This window comes from Excalfactoria chinensis, chromosome 7, assembly GCF_039878825.1.
Source record: "Excalfactoria chinensis isolate bCotChi1 chromosome 7, bCotChi1.hap2, whole genome shotgun sequence".
Taxonomy (NCBI): domain Eukaryota; kingdom Metazoa; phylum Chordata; class Aves; order Galliformes; family Phasianidae; genus Excalfactoria; species Excalfactoria chinensis.
Window position 1 is genome coordinate 16,171,193 of NC_092831.1, and position 19,602 is coordinate 16,190,794.

Genomic DNA, 19,602 nt, shown 5'->3' on the forward strand with positions numbered 1-19,602 from the left:
CACTTTTTAATTCAAGAACTTCACAAACTAAGAAACAAAGGAGAGGATGGGGTAGCTTTAGGTTTCTGCTTTTTTATTAGTACTGTATTTTTGCACATATTTTAATGTGAAGTTTCAAACTGAGTCCAAAATGCACTTGCTTCCAAATAGATATAACTTGTAATTGAAATGTGGTGGGGAAGATTTGTTTAAAATTCTAGCACTGCCTGCATCAGAAGTTTCAAGGTAGTCTTTTTATTCATGAAATCTTTACCAGTGTTTGTTTACATAGACTATTCTTATTCTTGTTGATTCATGCTGCACTAGAACTGTTCTAAATATAATATGGGATCCACAATGTTTATTTTTTTTTCCACAGGAATTAAATAGCAAACTTGTATAACTGATCACATCAGGACATTTTGTGTTTCTTACACAAGCAAAAATTTGATGTTGACTCCTCCTTTTACAAAAAACTATTGACTTGTGTGTCGGTGAACTGCATGCAGGAAAATGCTATACCATAAAGACCAGTAAACCACATTACAGTTGAGCCAAAAGAATAAAGATTTCATTTTTTATTGTATTCAGTTGTTCTGTCTTTGTTTTCATCACTACTGACTGTGGCTATCAAGAGGTGCTGTGGCAATAAAATATGAATACTTAAAGGACAGAAGTAAGGAATAGCAATTAAAACTCATTTTGCTAATGATGACGTGGGAAGTAAAAGGTTGAAGCTGTATGCTTTCAGAAAGATCTCTAATCTGATTTGCACTTTGACTCAATGGCTTATTAATCCTTTCAAATCTGTTCTAGGATAGGATGACATTTATGAGCCTGATATGTTAAACCCTTTTTTCATGTCAGGTGTTCTGAGAGAACTAGGAAAACAGATGTTAAAGGAACCAGCAACCGACACTACGGAACAGTATGTATCATTTCAGTGATATTCGATGTATTTCAGTGATATTTTACATTTGAGGTCAGTAATTACCTTTGTATTATAAGGAGAATCTTGTTTCGTAAAATAGTTATTGTTTATTCTTTCACTTCAAGGTAGGAGAGGGTGAAAGTCAGCAGAAGCTTCACTTGAACTTCTGGTGAAGGACAACATTAATAATCTCTTTTAAATCTTAGGATGCTGAATGGAATTAGAATATATAAAAAGACTATAATGTTATGTTTCTATGGAGAATTTATACACGGTGCTGCCAAGGAGCTGGTGTACACACTGGGTGTTGTGCACGTGCCTGTGGGAGCGCTGCTATGGGGATGTAGGAGGCGGGTGTTAAACAGGTGGGGTGGCAGTGGAATTGAGGGGGAAAAAAGTGCATTGATGGCATCAGTCTTGACATTCCTCATTGGGTCTCAGTTTCATGGCATCCATCAGGAGATGCTTGGCTGTATTCTGAGAAAGCGCCTTGGATCCAGGTCTTTCTAACCAGACTTCCAATGTAGCCTGTACAGAAACAGAGCCATTTTCTGTAGAATGGAGGGACCGGATAGTGTTGTGAGGCTTTATTCCGACTGCAAGGTGTGACCATTGTCTGAGTGCATTAATGGGAGTGTTAATGTACATCCTTGTGAAGTCACCCGTGGTTCTGAAAAAAGTAGCGTTTGCAATAGCAGAAGTAGGGGAGCCATATTTGGAGGCAGCAATTGCACTCGAGTGCCGTTCCTGGAAAGAAATCTGCTTAGTTGTAAATGTCAAGTGCTGATTTAAATACATTAAGAGCTGAGAAATACGAGCAACGCCTCAAAGCTCTGGCTGGTTCGTTTTGTGGCAGGAGAGGTACGACAAAAAAGGCACGTGTCAGATGAGTTACACCATCCCGAAATAATGTGGGCTCTTTAACAGAAGCCTAGGAGCAATCACAATACAAGCAGGCTGGCTTTTGCTCGAGGCCGCCCCGCCCTGCCTGCACACCTGCACAATCGCTGCAGCTCGTCCGCCGCACCGAGAGGCACCGGCACCTCGCGCGTTGCTCCGCCGCCGCGGCCCCGCTCCGCCGCCGCCACCCGCCCCGTCCCACAGCGCCGCCTCGCGGCCACTCCGCGCGCTGCAGCTCGCGACGCCCCACCCTGCGCAGAGCGCGGAGCGCAGAGCGGCGCGCGGCGGCCGCGGGCAGGTAGCAGAAGGCGGCGGGCGGGCAGGTGAGCGGCGCGTGGCGGAAGGCGGCCGGGAGCGGCGGCAGCCCCAGCGGAGAGGCGGCCGGGAGCTCGGGCGGAGGAGGCGGGCGCCGCTCGGGGCTGCGTGAGGACTCGGAGCGGCGGCTCGAGCCCAACGGCCGCCCAGCGGAGGCCTGCGGGAGCTGCTCGGTGTGGCTGCGAGGGAGATAACGGCGGCGCGGGGCCGGCGGACTCGGTGAGAACATGCGGATGCGTCGCGCGTCCACGCGGGAGGTGACGGTCAGAGATGCCCCGAGTGATTCCCGGTGCGGGAACGGGGCGAGCAGCGCTCCGCGAGGGGCTCCCGGGCCGTTCCGAGGGCGGCAGCCCTTCGGTGTCCGGAGCGTTCGAGGGCGGCTGTGCGGGGCGCCTCGAGGCCGCCGCTCCGGGGCCGTGGAGACGCGCGTGGCTCCTCAGCGGAGCGCTCTCGGAGGCCGCAGCTGCTGGGGACAGGAATGCGGGTGGCCGCGGGGCGACGGGCGCCGCGTTCGCTCCGTCACGGTGCGGGAGCGTCCCGCGGGCAGTGCGGGACACCGGGCACGGGAGACTGATGCCGGCCGCCGCAAATGGCCGCCAGGTGAGAGCGGCGAGCCTCTCTTTTCTCGATGTGCCGGTGGGAGAATGGGACTTTAAATTAGAGCGTACGAGGAAAACGCGCTGTACAGCTGGTGGCAGTTATCGCTGCTACTCCGGGAAAGAAACTCATGCACGGAGTGAAGGTGTTCGCGTACAGTTGCACCCCGGGGAGGCCGCAGCCCCACGGCGCCGGGCGGCCCGCACGTGCTGACCGATGGCCGCGCGGCTGCGGGCCGCTGCTCGGCTGCTCCTTTGTTTGTGGCAGGGTCTTCATTCGGTGCTTGCCGTACGAAGCGTGGCTCGCGTCGGCCCGGCTGCTCGCTTTGCTAGTTGAGGATAAGTCACCAAACGAGTTGACCCCCTACTTGACTTTTTTAGGACAGGGAGTGCACTGCAAAGCAAGAAAAACAGAGCCTGCAGAGGTGGCTTCTTATTATCTTTGTGACTACGCAAACCTTATTCATAGGTGTATCAAACATAACTGGTTGGATCCGTGTACTTTTTTATCCTTTGAGGAACACAGCTGTCTCCTAAGAGCGGAGCTGCCCTGGCTGGAGCAGGGCAGTCTGTGTGCGGTGGGATTGGCTGTTCCCTGCTATGGCACACCTGGGCATGAGGCACACGAGCACGGTCTGTCCGTCGCGCTGCTAAATTATTTCCCGCCTTGCTCGTTGCACAGCGATCTCAGAAATCAGCACCAGCTGTGAGAGATTGTAGCTGTGGTGGTGTAACGCACCCGCTAGTTAATTGCTGGAACTGAATAGCAAGACGCCTTGTAGAGAGCGCGCACTGGGTCGGTACAGGTGGCACTGATTGCACAGCAGCAGCACGGGCAGCAGCCCCCGTCCTGCAGGGAGGTGCGTCCCTATGGTTACCGTGCTGTGTGTGAGTGGAGCGGGGCCGTGCTTTGCCCTCCACTCTTTCCTCCTTTCCTCCCTCCCCACTTTTTATTAGTGAAACGTAAGTAGGGGAATCTTTACAGGTGGTCGATAGCGACTAAATTTGGGGTAATATGCCTGAGAGAAAGGCAGCTGGCAGCTCTGGCAGCAGAGACGGCTGCTCGTGCTTGTGTGAACCTTAGAAATAGTGACTTATTAAATGGACGAGCCCTGTACCTCACTGTCACCCCTGGGACACAGACACTTCTATTTGTTCTAATGCTGAAAAATTACCCCACGAACACACCACGAGGATTATAAAACACCACCGTTAGGAGTGCTGCACACAGGGCTCCTTCACTTCGTTGTTAATTGCTTGACATCCAGCTCAGCTTAAACATATTTGCAATTGTTGCAAACGAACCGTCGCTGTTTCTCTGACTCCATCTCCGTCCCGCCCGCTGCCGTCGGGCCGTTTGCCGGAGCGGCTCCCAGCAGTGGCGCGGGGCGGACTCGGCCCGGGGGAGCGGTTCGGTCGAGCTGCGTCAGCTGCCCTGAGCCGCACATGGGATGGGTGTGCGAGAGCGAGCCGCAGTCACCGCTTCTGGCAGGGGCAGTTGTTGCTTAGCGCGCTGTGTGATCAGCACGCCGTGTTCGGGCAGATAAACGGATTGAGTTCTGCATTCTCCAGACATTTGATGTCACTGTACGTATTCAACAGAAAAATGAATCTAGAGTCTCTGAAGGGCTGTAACGCAGTGCCACAACAGGTGTGTTTGGTTGCATGGCGATTCTGTGCTGTTGCAGGGATCCTTTGATTGGCATTTGTTTTGCTGATTGTTACACCTGTGGGAGCAATTTGTGCTCAGCTGCGGATGGTGTGGTGCGGTCTGGTGCTGGTCCCAGGTCCCTCACCTCCCTTTGCAGGGAGCAGCTGTCCCAAAGGGGGGGCTCCTACTTTTGTTACCGGGGGACAGCGGAGGCAGAGAGGGCAGGCTGTGTGCATAGCTAATCCTGAGCTGCTGCGTTAAGCAATTGCATTTGAAATCCCACTTTACGTAGTCTGTCTTCTGCAGTGCTCTTTTTTTGGCATATGTCTCAAGGACTTTAGCCTTTTAATTTTATTTAAGATCTGTTAACTGACACATGCATCTGTGGGCACAGTATAAGCCATTGGTGTGCATTTTGTACCGAGCATATCTAGGACACATACACAAGTTGATATTCTATATCGCTCATAATACATCTATTTTAAACTCTGCTTTGCTTGTCTTATTCTGTAGAAACGACAGATATATGTCACTTACTTATACTGAAGGTTTGCTAGATATTTGTGGGAGGGGGTTTGCAAGTGAGATTTAAAGGAGCATTTTGCTTTCAGGCTGAGCACACGGGAGCGTTTGTGCTGAGAAGCCCAGGGGCAGTGGTGGCTCAGCAGAGGATCCTGCCTGGCTGTGCCGTGATGGACTCATTCAGCAGTTCCCATGGCAACAGGGATTTTTGATCTGCAAAACAGAAGCTGTATGCGGTGTGAGGAGCTGTACGTTCCCTTTATTGCAGAAGCAGTTTTGATCTGTGAAAGGAGCTGGGCAGGCTCCCTCGTATCCTGGCCTCGTCCCATCCCCCTTTTAATAACCTGCATCTTGTTTGTAAGATGGCATGGAAATGCAAATTCCTGTTTGGTGGGACTGGTTTTAATTTTTGACTTAGTGTAGGAGATGGTAGAAAATTGTGTAAGGCTCACTGTAATTATGGGAGAAAACTGCTGCTGCCAGGTGGGCACACGGGGCCTCAGCTGTAAACACTGGATATACATATAAAACACTGTGAGCAGATTTGCTCAGGATTTGCACTGGCTACAGCACATATTGCTTCGGCTTGCTGGACATGATTTCCAACGCACATTAAAATGGGCTTACGCATTTTAACACAAGAACCGCAACATTCTGTACATAAACCGTATACAAAAATTTGTGAACAATCGCAGTAAAGTGTTTTCATGTGTGTGTGCTGATGCTGACCTGTTCAAATGAAGGTGTTAATGGTTTTGCCCAGAAGAACTGATGAAGGTGGGGTAAGGCCCAGGGTTGTGGTCAGAGTATTGGTATGTACTGAGCCCATCTCAGGCCGTGGAGCTTCACTCCCTGCAGTATCTGTTGTCCCTTCTCTTCCCCTTTTGGTAACTGATGAAGAAGAAAATAGGAATGATGTGGTTACTGAAGGAAGCAGCTTGTGCAAACTAGGTAATTGTGTTGTGAAATCCTCTGAATACTACAGGTCTTTGTGAGTCTGAAATGCAATCTCAGAATGCATTAGCAGCAAAGCCTGTTCCCGGTGGCCTGCTGGTTTTCACTGTGGTCTGTGCTGGGAGTCCTCTGTCTCTCCTTGCCACCATCACCACACACATGGGGTTTTTATAGAACCATGGCAATGAAGCTTTGCAGCCAAAGCTACTTGTCCAGCTGTGTACAGTTTTTGTTGTGTTGTAAGAACAGCAACCCAGTGTTTGGGGAATAACTTCACCCAAATGTCCATCTGTAAAAGGCCTCTCACTAGTTCTACATGGTTTGGTTGCATGGTGATTCTTCACTGAAGCATGGAATGATACCGGTTTTACAAATGAAACTTGAACTGCCCTAACAGTGCTGAATTTTTCTTATTTTCCCTTTCTAGAGGGTAGATTAAGAGAGGTAGCGGCATGTTGCTTGGCCCTCTGTGTTATCCTTCTCATGAAGAAAGGCTCTTAAATCAGCAGAGCACTGATGATGAGCGATAGCTTGTAGCCTGCAGAAGTGTATCGTTCAGGGTGCTTTGCTTGGTGTGTGGGCATCCTCACATCTGGGGTTTCAGTTGGATTAGGAGGTGAATGTAGGAATTATGACAATGAGTGTGCAGCTGTGCATGGTGACAAATAGCATCTGGTAGTGTGTTGCACACCACCTCTGCCACTGCTCCCCACCTCAGCTCCTTTGTGTGAGTGTGAAAGTTTATTGTGATATCTTTCTGGTTTTGCTTGTCATACCAGGCACATTGGAGTCCTTCACTGTGCAATTTGTGCTGTGCTCCCTGGACATTTGAAAGGGAAGATGATTGCTTGGGAGTTAGGCTTGAGAAATGCTTGAAGTCTGGGAGAAGGGATCCCTTAAGTGTGCAGTTAATGAATAAGAAGAGCTGTGAATTGTGATCTCAGGTCTTTTCTATTGTATGAGTTGAGGCTGTGTGGCTGGTAACCCTGGAGCACTGGGTGTGGAGGCCGTGCAGCCAGCTGCTACCTCTCCTGAGGCACATTGGAGGCAATGACAGGGCAGTGACACAGCCACTGACCCTGGGTCGTTCTTGGCTATAAATCCTCCAGCTGCCATCTCTGCTGCTCTCTGGCATGTGCTGTTCACATTTACAGGCTTTTCAGATCATCTCTGACACCATCTGCTGTATAATGGAAACAAAACCGTTTGCTGTGGGGAGCCAGCCACAGAGCCATGAGCAGTGAAGGAGATTTCAAGACATGTACCGTTATTGAGAGTGTGCCTTGTGCCAGTGTACAGTAAATACTACACATCTTAATGTCTCTCTGATTAGAAGAAGAATATAGCTCATATGTGAAACGTCTTGTCAGCATAAATACATTGGTGACACTTGTCCTGCTTGGGCAATTAGACAAGGAGCAGCATTCCCTAACTGCAAGTACTCGCTAGGTGTCAGTGCATGATTGCACCGAGCTGATGGTCTCACAGAGGAGCTCGCTGATGGCACCTCCCTTATAAAGAGTGCCTCTAAAGGGAGTGCCATCAGAATGTAGCGTGGCTTACATTTTCGCAACAGCTACATGTCAAAAGGAATTAATTCAATCCTCTTTTAGGTGCAGTCTGATAAAAATGCTTATTTAAAAAAAAAAAAAATCATACTTTGTGCTAAATAAAGGTAATTTAAAGGCTTTCAGTAGTGCTTGTGTTGGCTGACTGGTTTAGCTTTCTTGCCAGTATCTGGTATATTACTGATGAAACACTCAACTTGATACTGTTTCAGCTCCTGCTTCTGAGTAAAATCCCTGAGAAGATGTGGGCAAATCAGTTTTCACAAGGATGCCAGTGTGATCTGCTGCACAAACACTTTCACTTATTTTCAAAACTCCTGTTTCCCTACATGGCTGTCGAAAACCAGGTCTGTAAATGTTGATAAAAGTGGAAGAAAAATGCCATAAATGTGGCTAAAATTGTTTGGCTTTATGTAAGAAAATGAACGTACTCTCTTGCCATACCCTATGACTGGCGTGAAATACCGTGTTTATTGAAGTATCTTCTAATGATTGCATTACTTGCACCTCAGTGTTAGATTGATTTTTAAACAGATTAAAGTTTGGAATATGTAACCTTGTTCCTAGCCTTGTTTTGGTGACTCATGATTAGAGATTTTCATGATTTTCATGATTGAAGATGTATTTTTTAATCTGCACCGAGTAACAAGAGTTCATCTCAAACTTTAACTTGGTGCAGAACGTTTTCATCCTGTCCATGGAAGCATTCAGTTAGCTCTATGTATTAGTAGGTTGAAATATCACTAGTATTCATTTGGCAGGAATTTGAACTGACTTTGCAGTATCTTCCAGTTCATTCTCAAATTCTATTAAATTTTAATCCATAGATAGCACTTTGCAGTAAAAACACTTTGCCCTCTTCTGTGTTATCTCTTTAGCGGGGAGGCTTTCTTTAGCACTGCTCTCTGGTACCTGGAGAAGTTACTGACAAATCGCAGTTTGTTTGCTTACAAACACATTTTGCATTAGCACTTAATGCTCTGTTGCTGCTGTATCAGTGTGTAACAGGAGTACGATGTGTGTTCCTGGGCTGACCTTCAGCATTTTCCCTCTTGTTGTAGCTGTAAATGAGAAGTATCTTTGTTGTCATCTGTGTTGACTCAGTGACAGCACGGAACTTAACTTTCTGTCTGATCGTGGGACACAAAGGCATATTTTTCCCACGCCTGCTGCCCTCAGGTTATCTTGTATAATGAGTGTTGCGTGCTTCATCCCTTACTGCTGGGCCAGCTACCTTCCTAGCCTGATTTTTGAGACAAGGTCTGGTTTGGCTTGGTTTGTACAAGGAGGCCTGTAACAGACACACTGGTAAGTTTGTAGCGATTAAAATAGACCTTTGTCTAACATATGTTTTTCCCTTATACAGACATACTGATTATAAATGCATCTGAGTTCTAAATATGGGAGACTCGGAGTGACTTATCACTGCATGTGATTCTTCGACTTTGTGTCTCCCAGTGTTGAACAAAAGCCTATTTTCCACCATCAATTGCTCGTTAACTTCACCAGAAGTATTACCAATTCACAGGGATGCAGACTAGAGCAGATTCTGACGGGATCTTCACAATTACTCCTAGCTAAGGCTTAAGAATTTTTATCAATCTGAAAATAGATGTGTGTGCTTAGTGACATTTTATTGTCTCTTGTTTGATGCATCTTGAGTAATTTGGTTAGAATGACCCCATGTTTGCTTTCTGCTGTGCTGCTTTTCATTGCCAGCCGTGATGTTTTTCTCGACATGTTTTCCATGAAGGTTGTGGTTGAGGGAAACCTTTTTGGAAGGCAGGTGCTGCCCTGGAGGTGGCTGATAAGGCACTTGCAGCTCGGGAAACCAGTTTGATGGTTCTGTACTGCTCCAACCTTTAAAGTAACACTTAAAAGCTCACTCACCCTGCATTTTGCTGTGTCTTCTACATGGCTAAAGTGAGCATACTCGCAAAGTAGTGTGACTGAATTTCTTGTGTATGGTCAGCTGTGTACGTGTGAGAATCCACAGCTCTGATCTATCATCTGTGGGTAGACTCCTAGTGTGATAATGCTTTCTTTTTTACAGATGAGACTTATTCATTGTACTGGAGAATGCTTCCTAAGGAAGTGAGACTTGGTTACTGTTCTTTCCTCACTCTGAAAATGAAGTCTACACCTGCATTTTCCAGAAGTGTGCTGTAATACAAAGTAATCTGGAGAAGGCAGTGCTGAGCTGGAGCCTGTCTCCTAGGTGAAAGCAGACAAAAAGGGGCACAGCACTGAAACCCAATTATTTGGTTATTCAGCAGCACAAAGGGATAGCTGGACATGCTTTGTTGTTTGCAGGGCTGATACAACATTTTGGAAACAGAGACTAGACTCCTCTTTCATTCTCTTCTGGAACTCCTTTGCAAATCTTATGCTTGCTAAACAAACTTAAGTGTGGATATGGAATTTGGTCCTGTGACAGAAATAGAAGTATTACACTGATGTTGTAGTTCCTTCTATAAAATACCTTATCTGTGGTCCTAAGAGGAGTGTGAAGGATCTTATACTTTCCAAGTACAGATGGTCTTTGATATGTATTGCAGTCATTATTAATAAAAGATTGAACATTTTCAGGCAGCTTGAGGTGCATGCAAACTTTTTCATTTATTTTTTTGGCGCATGTATTTGCATAATTGCCAGCAAGGTCAGAACTGCCTTGAGTCAAAATGAGCTTAAAGGTTTCATCAAGTTGGTGGTACACTAGTACAAGAAGACATCTTCCAGGTATTCAGTAGTGGTGACTAAGTAAGGTGTCACAATGTATCCATCACAGCCAAAAAAAGAAAAAAGGATAACACAGTGGTATCCCTCCCTCACCTTGCTGTCCGTGATCTTTTTGGTGTCAGTCTGTCTGTGCTCCTTCCAGAAAGGAGTACTGCATCTTTTTTCTTCCATGCTCTGCTAGCAGTGTGCTTATCAGTAGAGCTGCTACACCTGAAAAGTGGTGTTTTTTTTGTTTTGTTTTTGTTTTTTCTTCCCAGAAGTAGAATGTAGATTAGTTTAAACCAAACAATCAAAAAGCTGAACTTGTTCAGGAGTGCTTACTTTTATCTTTCATCCATGAAGTCTTGTTTATGGTTTGAAAGAAACTTGTTTTTAAAAACTGATGTTTCAGGGTTGGCTTATTTGCTGTCACTTGTTCTGAGAAGTAGATGTCTGAATCTGGGGAGAATTTACCTGGCTTAGTTGTTGGTATATAAAGAATTGGGACTGGAAATAAGCTGCTTCCTAGCACAGAGATTTCAAAGATAGCCGCAGATGAATTACTGGGAATCCATGCATGCTCTTGTGCAGAAGTTCTTTACTTACCTTTTCTCTCTGTTGTGGTGTTTTTTTTTGTACCACTTTGGATTTCTCTGAAGGCAGATGACTGCACTGCTAGGTTGATGGAAGGAATATAGATAGATATTTGTAAGTGGGTGGGAGTCTGGGGAGCTGAAGTTAATGCAGCTTTTGTTTCTGTAAGGTGAAACTGAGTCTGCCTTGGATGTGTTTGTCAATTTTGCCCTGAGATTTGTTCCCACCTGGCAGTATTTTCATGGAACTTTCTGGTCTTCTTACACAAGCTTTGTTTTTTAAGAGGAAAGGAGAATTTGTTTTGAGTTTGTTTAACGAGGGCTAAAGAAAACATTGCTTTCTGTAACAGAGGTCTGTGGTACTGTTTCTCTTAAAATAGAGGAAGGGGCTCTATCACTTTTCAGCTGCACTGCACAGCTCCTTTTTTCTCCTCACTATCTTAGAATAGTTTTTACAGCCCTATGAAAATTCCACCTAAAGTACCATGTTGTCAAGTGTCAGATCCACTGACCCGTGTGGCCACTCTTTAGTACCCTCATATAAAACAGGCTTGGTTTCTTACTCTTTTAAACTGGAAAAATGCTGTTAGGCAGAGCTGCCCCAGGGATGGCACGGTCTTCTAGGTTCTATTAAAAAGTAAAATTGCCTGAATGTAAAATAATCCTGTTCTTTCTTGAAGCTGTGCAGATTCTTGAACTATAGGGTGATGTGTTTTTGCTGTGCATCTCCAGTAATTATCTGGCTGCTTCTCCAGCCTGAACATTCATCCCTTCAGGCTTCGGTAAGTGCAGACAGTAGGGCATTTAAGCCAATATAACTTGTATGTCTGCTGTATTTTTGTACAGTGATATTTCTGATTTCAGAGCTCTTTTGTGTTCAGAGATTGTGCAGATGTTCTACATGCTAGCCTCTCACTATTTAAAACTTGGATTGCTGAAATCCTACGTGCCTTGGTGATTTCTAAGGCTATGGTGATTTCTATGGCATCTGTCCACCAATTGTGAGAAAGAAGGCTCAACTCTCCATTTGCTGTCAGTCATAAATAATGAACAATTTCCTTGCAGTGGATGCAGTTTGAAGTTAAGGAAATGTGAGCAAGCTTGACCTGCATTTTATAGCAGAACATGATTGGGTTCCAGTTCTTTTGACCATGCAGAATTTTTCCAGGCGGCAGCACTGAGTGCACACTGATGAATCATATGTAGTTCGCTCTTCACTTCCTCGTGTTTCTTATGATGGTGTTCACTCTTCTTGGGACCATACTGGGATGTTCCTTATTGATGCTGAGTTGCTGCAGGGAATCAACAGGCTGTGAAATTCAGGTAGTTGTGTTGTTGCCTTGCAGTGCTTAGCCCATCTCTTTTCAAGGATCTGTCTGCAAGCATCTGCTTAGATTTCAGATGTTCTTGAGAGCCACTGAAACACTTTTTGCTCACTGTAATAGCTACTTTCTCGAATGGTTGTTTTGCAAAAAGAAAGGGGAGCTGGCAATCTATTCTGGGTTTAAGGAAGTCAAAACTTGGAATTCAGAAGTTCCAATTCAGAGGTGTCAGTAGGAAATGTTCTTCCTGGTAGGAAGGAAAGTAGTTGGTTTGTGAAGCATCCTGGATATGCAGGATGTGGCTTTTTGTAGTAATAATATGGGTTCAGCAACAGCTGATCCCAGTCTATAAGAGGAAATACCAGATCGACCTTCTTTTCCACCCCCACAGCTTATCAGATGTACATCAACTGGATGGTAATGACCATCTCTCTTTTCCGTGTTCTCAATTCTAGTGTTTGTTGCATGAGGGAGTTAAAAAAGAGAGCAGACCTGTGTACAAGGTTAAGTTTTATTTTTTTTTTTTTTTAGTTAGTTTGTTTATTTGTTTGTTTTGTCTTCTACCTTTGAAACAAAATCTTTTGAGAGGTTGGACCTTTTCCTGCTGTAAACCATGTAAGCCATTGGTGCAGCTCCTGCCTCCTAGCTGTGTGAGCCATTTTGACTGTAGGCAGGTTCTTGGTCATTTTTTTACTTTAGTTCCACAGCAGATCTTCTATCCAGGCACTGACAGTGGCTGTCTGTCCTGGGCTGCATCATCTCTGACACCAAACGAATGCTCTGCGCTGGGCTTTCTTAGCTTCCTTTAGACATGTTGCCCTTTGCTGTTCTGCTGACAGATCTTTCAGCACTGCTGTTCAAATTACTTGACAGCATCTCCCAGAGTGGCAGCTCACATGCAGTGTTTTCAGGAGCCTCTCCTAACCATGCTACTACCAGTTTGTAGCGGCACGTGCATTTTTTCCTAGAGTAGTGTGTCATGATTTGTTTTTGATTTTTTTCTGGGGGAGGAGGGGATGTTACTATGTACGTATGTTTGTTTTTAATGGTTTGACTGTGAAAAATGAAATTCCTAAGGAAGAACAGAGCCTGCATGTGAGTTCCTGAGGCTCCAGGATATCTGGAGTGTGGGCAGAGCTCTTGGCCTGTATTTTAAACTGCACATTCCGGTCATGACAGACTGGTGGGATGTCGGGCACTGAGAATCAAAGTGTTACAAAGTCTCTCTCAGGACATTTGATAAATCTAATATGTGGTACCTTAAGTATCTCCCAGGAATCTTGCTAATTGAATGAAGAATAAGATTTTTATTTCTAGGCCACTTGTGTGAAGTTTTGTCTGATGTCAGCATAACATTCTTTCAGGGCAGCCATTATGCTGCTGGGTATGTGACTGCTTTCTGCATTTCTAGGTGATGACTCTACTGCTCCTGACTCAGGTAGCAGCCACCATTTTTCTTAAGCAAATGCCTAATCCTGATGAACAAGTTGCTGAAACTCAAATATCTGACTGTGGCTTTATCCAAATATCAGTCTCCATTTGAGTCTTCATTAAACAAGTGCACCTGAGCTGCTCTCACACTTTACAGAGGAGATATACAGTAATCAGTTACTAAAGTTAATACATCAAGTTACAGCTTGATCGACTATCAAAAAGTTACATAACCTGATGTGGCTGCTGGGAGTCACCTACTTTATGACTGCCTGTGTGGATTGTCAGGTGGAGATAAAGGTGATACCTATAATCAGAGTCCTCCGGTGTACCTTTATCCCCTGACCATCTCTTCTCTTTCTATCTCTCCTCTTTCTTCTACTTGCAAAAAGTTTGCATTTTGGAAGAAACCAAACTGCTGTGCAATGTGCTGCTCAGCACTTTAAATATGAGAACAGAGAAATGCAACGCATCCTATGCCAGATTGCAGAAAGAAAAGGCAGTCTTGACTTGCTTTGGATGTACATATGAAGTAAGGGCCACTAATGAAAAACTGGCTGCAGAGCTTAACAAACCAGTGATCTCCTTTGATGTCAGACATTGTTGCGGTTTTCACTCTTGATTTATCTTTAAAGAATTTTAGCTGCTCTGTCTTTAGATAAGCAAATCCTTCATGGCTCTAGGAAGGAAATTGGCATGTGCACTGAGGAGGCATGAACTAGATATGGAATAGAATGAAACAGAAAGAGGAAAAAAAAATCTGTTTTATTTGATGAAATAGAACAGCTGAAAATCTTTTTTAATAAAGAGAAGCATAAGGCCTAAAGAGAAGGAAAATGGGATTAGTGATAGAGCCTACAGAGGGAGGAGAGTGGAACAATTAGCTCTGCTAAAGAAAGAGGCTGAGAAAGGATATTCCAGAAAGAATCAGGTTGTTATGAAATACGGGAGATTTGAGATTCTAATTACTCACTAGCTGTGTCAGTTCACCTTTACAATCAGGGATGTCTAAAGCATAATGATAAATAAGGCTTTTATTTGTTTGGTTTTTCTTTTTTGTTTTCCATCGTCTCTTTTAATTTACTTCGTCAGAGCCATTATATGGCAAAGCAGAGGAGACCATTGAGATGTAATTTATATATGCTTCCTAATTTTTTTCTCTGAAGCATTTTTTCTTTCCTCTTCATAAAGGAGGAGATCCTTCAAGGTGTCACCCCTCCATAAAAGGATTGCTAAAAGAAGCTTTAGTTTTTGTAGAACCAAAAAGAATGGAAGCAAATACTTCAGTAGCAACAGAGAGCAAAGGAGAAGTAAAGAAAGTCTTTGCAGGAGTCTGTTTCCTAATGAAGCTTTTCTTTTGTCCAGGGTAGTAGTTCTGGAGAAAAAAATAATCAAATGAAATGTGTATATTAAGAAGCGTAAAGTAAAGATGGAAAGAGTTAAAAAAAAAAAAAAAAAAAGCTGAAATGGCTGAATGGTTATAAACCCTCTCACTAATTACTTGAGTTGAAGCACAAACTGAGTACAGGCCTTGGTTTGAAAAGGACATGCTTTCCTTTATTCTGTCTCTGCATATATGCAACTAATTAGTCTAGTGATAGTTATTCAGATCTGGAGAAGTTAGTTAAGGCTTTGAAGATTCTGGCAGTGGATGTGGCCAGCCTGGTTCAGCCACTATGGCTGGGGGTGGCAGGGCAGCTCTGAGGGGACCAGAAGAGGGCAGAGGGCTGTAGGTGGGCACCCAGAGCCTCAGCACAGAGTGGGGCTGGCATTCTGGTGAGGCCACCCAGTGGGCCTGAGGTCTCCCTAAGTTGGTTGAGTCCGTGCTTGGCCACTAGGACATGTGATTGGGTACTGCATGGCTGCTGCATCGTTGTAGCATAGCTTGGACATGGCTGAGGGCAAGAGGCTTCATTTAAAAGCAGCTTCCTGGCAAAGGATGCTCAGGCCCGTAGTAGACCACTTGGTGCTTTTTCTTTCAAGGTCACCAACTGTACTGCCTATAATTTCTCCTTGTGCGCATCCAAACCCCGAGGACAGGAGATGGTGCTCAGTGCAAGACATACAAGTAGAATTGCACTTGACATATCTAAAACACATTTATCAAGCAAATGGCTTTATTTTTGATGTGCAAAACAAGGCAAACCTCACAAGGTCTATCTGCATGTTAAGAAGAAACTGCCAAATGTGGGCTGGATAGATTGTACAAAAACCACTCTGAGGAGGTTTGCACGTACATATCTTGTAAAGTCTACATAATTTTTATTTATTTATTTATTTATTTTTGAGCAAGGCTACCTGCTGCAGTTTCCTTTTGAAGTCTGTCTGTGTCTGTCTTAAATAGTTGCTTCAGTCTGGGACTGTTTTAAAGGCTGGATTTTGTTTGGTTGGTTTTGTTAATAACTTCCTAACTGCTTGGCAGGCACTTGCAAGAAATCCTGACTTGTTTGTGTGTACTGCCCATTTCTCTATGAGTTATAATAGTGCTTCAGGGTTGGAACAACAAAGCACCTTGCATCTACATTGAAAAGTCTTGTATTAGAACGAGTTATGACTTTACAATTGTCTATCTCTTTGCATCTCTCTCAGCAGTTAAGCCAGTAGAGAGGCGAAGCCTTGGTGCTCAACTCTAAGCTTACCTCTGCTGATAACAAAGAAGGCAAAGTTGGAGATATCTTCCATCTAGTTGCTCCTCAGGCAAAATGTCTGTTCAGACTTTCCTCATTGTTCCTGAGATTTGTTCACCAGTAAAAGAACATTTTACTTATTTTTCTGGATTACATATCTAATAACTAATGTAGCTTCAAACATTTGTAGGAATGAATTCCCATTTTTTAGGCATTGAGGTAAAGTTTTTTGTTAAATTGAGCTCATTTGCTTGCAGGCATCTTAAAGAATCTGAGTGTTATGCACAGGATCCACTGGCAGTTTGTTATGATGAGGCTGGCAGCTAGTTTTTCCAGAAGCTAAAACATCTATCACTTTATAGTAGGAGTATGCTAATTCATATGGTCTCGCTACAGTTAAAGATCAATAATTCAGTGAAGATGGATGCTTTTATTTAAAGAAATTCACAGTTAATTTAAATGGAAATCTGTAGCAGCAAATAGAAGTTTGTAAACAGAAAGGTGTTTGCCAGCTTCTACTTTGTATTTTGTTTTCAAAGGGAAATCCTTGAACACAAGTACTTTGATGTGGCAGTAAAGTCTCATTTGTGATTTTGATTTTAAACTCTAATGAAATGAACTTAATGCTCATGTCTTCAACTGAGCTGATGCCTGATTGATTTGGATATGTAGAAAATCAAACTTCTCTTTGCAGGCTGTCTTGGCAAACACTTTCTCATCGTGAATTTAAGAAGCTGCAAGTAGACTTAGTAATAGAGTTGAGGCACACAAAATTGAAAATTGTTCATCCACTCATTTTTTGCATATGAATTCCTGTTTAGATAGGAAATTCTGTGTGGGCAAACTTCACCTAGAGCTTTTGGCCTTAGATTTGGGTTATTGGAGTTAGCGTCAGTGAGCCTTGTAGGTCTCTTCCAACTCAGGGTATCTTATGATTCTATGAAATAAGTCATAAAGATGCATAAGCACAGCTTATATAGGTAGAGCTTTATTTAGGTGAAGCTTCAAGGATAATGTTACTAGCAATTGTTCTCTTAGATATTTTACGAATATTGTCTCAAGCAGAAAGAAAACACATTTAGCTGATGCTTAGGGATACTAAAATGGCTGAAGTACAGCTACAATTTGGTAGAAATTAAAGCCACAGAAAATGTGTGTTCTCCCCACCCTCTATTATTTTGGGCTCAGAACTTCTGATGCACATCTCAAAACCATAGTGTTATTTTTAGTCTTTACAATTGGTATTGCTTTACAGAGTTGGAAAGTAGTAGGAAATTACTGTCATCAATCTCTGAATTGTAATTTGCATTGAGATTTCAGAATCTTGCTTTGTGTAGAAGTAGCATTGTTACTTTGATAATCACAACATTTCTTGAAAGTGCAGCAGCACTCTTCACTGACAAGCTGAGTCAGTATCAAAGAATGTATATAGGCAGTAAGTATTCCTACAGCTGTTTGCTTGTTTTTTCTTAGAGAAAAGAGCTGAAGGGGAGAATAGTTATTTACTAGAGGAACTGAAGGTTATTAATAGAGATGTCTTGTTTTTTTTCCCTTATCTTTAAATTTCATCATTACCTTTCAGTACAGTGTGTCCTTGCTGATTACTAAGTAGCTTACTAGAACTATTTTTCAGGCTTCCTTTTTTTTTTTTTTTTTTTTTTTTTTTCTTCTTATTAAGGTTTTTCTTGCTATTTTCCCATTTTGTTAGGATGCAGGTGGGGGCAGGGAGTGGGAAATATGGGAGAGAGGAAAGAGCATGTTCCAGAGGATGCCAGGATGACTTCAGTTATTGGATGACTGCTATCTGATGGATGGGGAAAAAAAGGAGGAGTAAGCCTTTCAGTCTGCATTCAGCTGAAACACAGAAAACCAGTTTACAGGTAAGGGAGAAAAAAATACTGTATTGAGCAGCTGTTCTTGATCCTTGCCACAATATTTTGTGGCTAACATGCATGTGCAAGAATCCTACTGTTTGTTCCTCATTAGTGACTTTGAATCAGCGTCTGAGTGTATTACTCTTGCTTTCTAGGAGATTTCAAATTAATTGAGATCCATAGGGACCCTAGGCATCCCTGAAGCTGTTTGAGAACTTCCTCTTGTTACAGTATAGGCATTGGTGCTGAAGTTGTTCATTAGGCTACAGGATGAGAGATCTTTTGTGTGATGGAGTTACTGTCGAAAATACAGTGTATGCTACCAGCAGCAAAACAGTGTAGGGAGATCTGAAAAGAGTGAAGGTTCTTTCATGGTTTTTTGTTTTATTTTTGTGTTTAAAATCTATGTGATTTATAATTCAATCATATTTCATAAAAATGGATGTAATTAAATTACATATACAAGATTGCTACTACAAGATTTATCTATTGCAGCTGCATACCAAATTTAATTAACTGTATGAAACTTGTTCTACAGGCCTCATATGTTAGCAGCAGCTTTTAGTTCACAGAAATTTGGGATGGTAAATAGTAAAATAATATTTATTAATATAATAACTTAGTGCAGAAAACAGGCTTATTTACTGAGGTGTATTATTTGAGGGTCTAGAATCACAGAAAGACTTGGTCACTGAAGAATTTGGACATAGCAGAATTTTCTGTACAGGGGGAGAGTTTAAATGTGTCAACTCCCTCCTGACTTGGTTCTGCTTGTGCTACACGCAGCAAATAGCCATAGTACTAAAGGACCTCATTATGCTTGTTTGAAGCAGAAATCTTCAGTGACATAAATGAATTATGATTTTAAATTGTTGCCAATGTATACTTTTTTTTTTTTAAGCTCACAACTATTGACATTATTTCACATTAGTGATGGAGTTACCACTGCACTAGGAATTCATGGAATTTGTTTATGTTAGATAATTATATTTTTTGCTGTATTTAATCTCACAGTTGTCTTATAGAAGCTACTGTAAGTATTCCAGTAACCATATATATTTCCAACGTGACTTTTTTTCCTGACATTTCTTGAAGTTAATGACAACATACTGAGAAATACCTAATTTTTAAGCAACTTTCAATATTTACTCTTTCATTGAAGGGGTACCTTTTTAAAGTATATAGTGATTGCTCCTTAAGCAGTTGTTAATTTTCGTGACACTTGTCTATATCTTAAAATACAATATTCTAGGTTAATCTTTTGACAGAAGAACTGGGAGGGTTATTTCATTAACAACTAGTTTTTAATGACTTAATTGTTCATCTTTGCACCCCACTAGAAATACAGTAAGGGGGTTATTTTGTTGTCACAGTCCGTGTATGCAAAGCTGAAAGAAGAGGATTAGAAACTTTCGTATGGTTTGAGTCTGTGGTTGTATGTTTATAAAGCTAGACCCTGTTGTAATACTGGAATTGAGCTTTCCTACATTTCGGAAATTAAAATCAGTAAATACATGCATCCAGTTTTGTTCTGTTCATTTAGAGTGAATTCACTTAGAGAAGACCCGAAAATCTTAAAGTGATTTTATTAAAGAAAAGCTGGAGAAAGCCAATGAAATTC

General features: G+C 43.0%; 1 protein-coding gene across 5 annotated transcripts in view; it reads left to right on the top strand.

Moving 5' to 3' along the window:
* The first annotated feature begins 1,995 nt into the window (after positions 1 to 1,995).
* Positions 1,996 to 19,602, top strand: part of CSRNP3 (cysteine and serine rich nuclear protein 3) — a 93,663-nt gene continuing 76,056 nt past the window's right edge. Inside the window, exon 1 of one of the 5 annotated variants that reach the window (XM_072341293.1) lies at positions 1,996 to 2,133. The gene's annotated coding sequence lies outside the window, so the exon portion shown is untranslated. The other 4 variants (XM_072341284.1, XM_072341288.1, XM_072341287.1 and 1 more) reach the window with 4 other exon arrangements.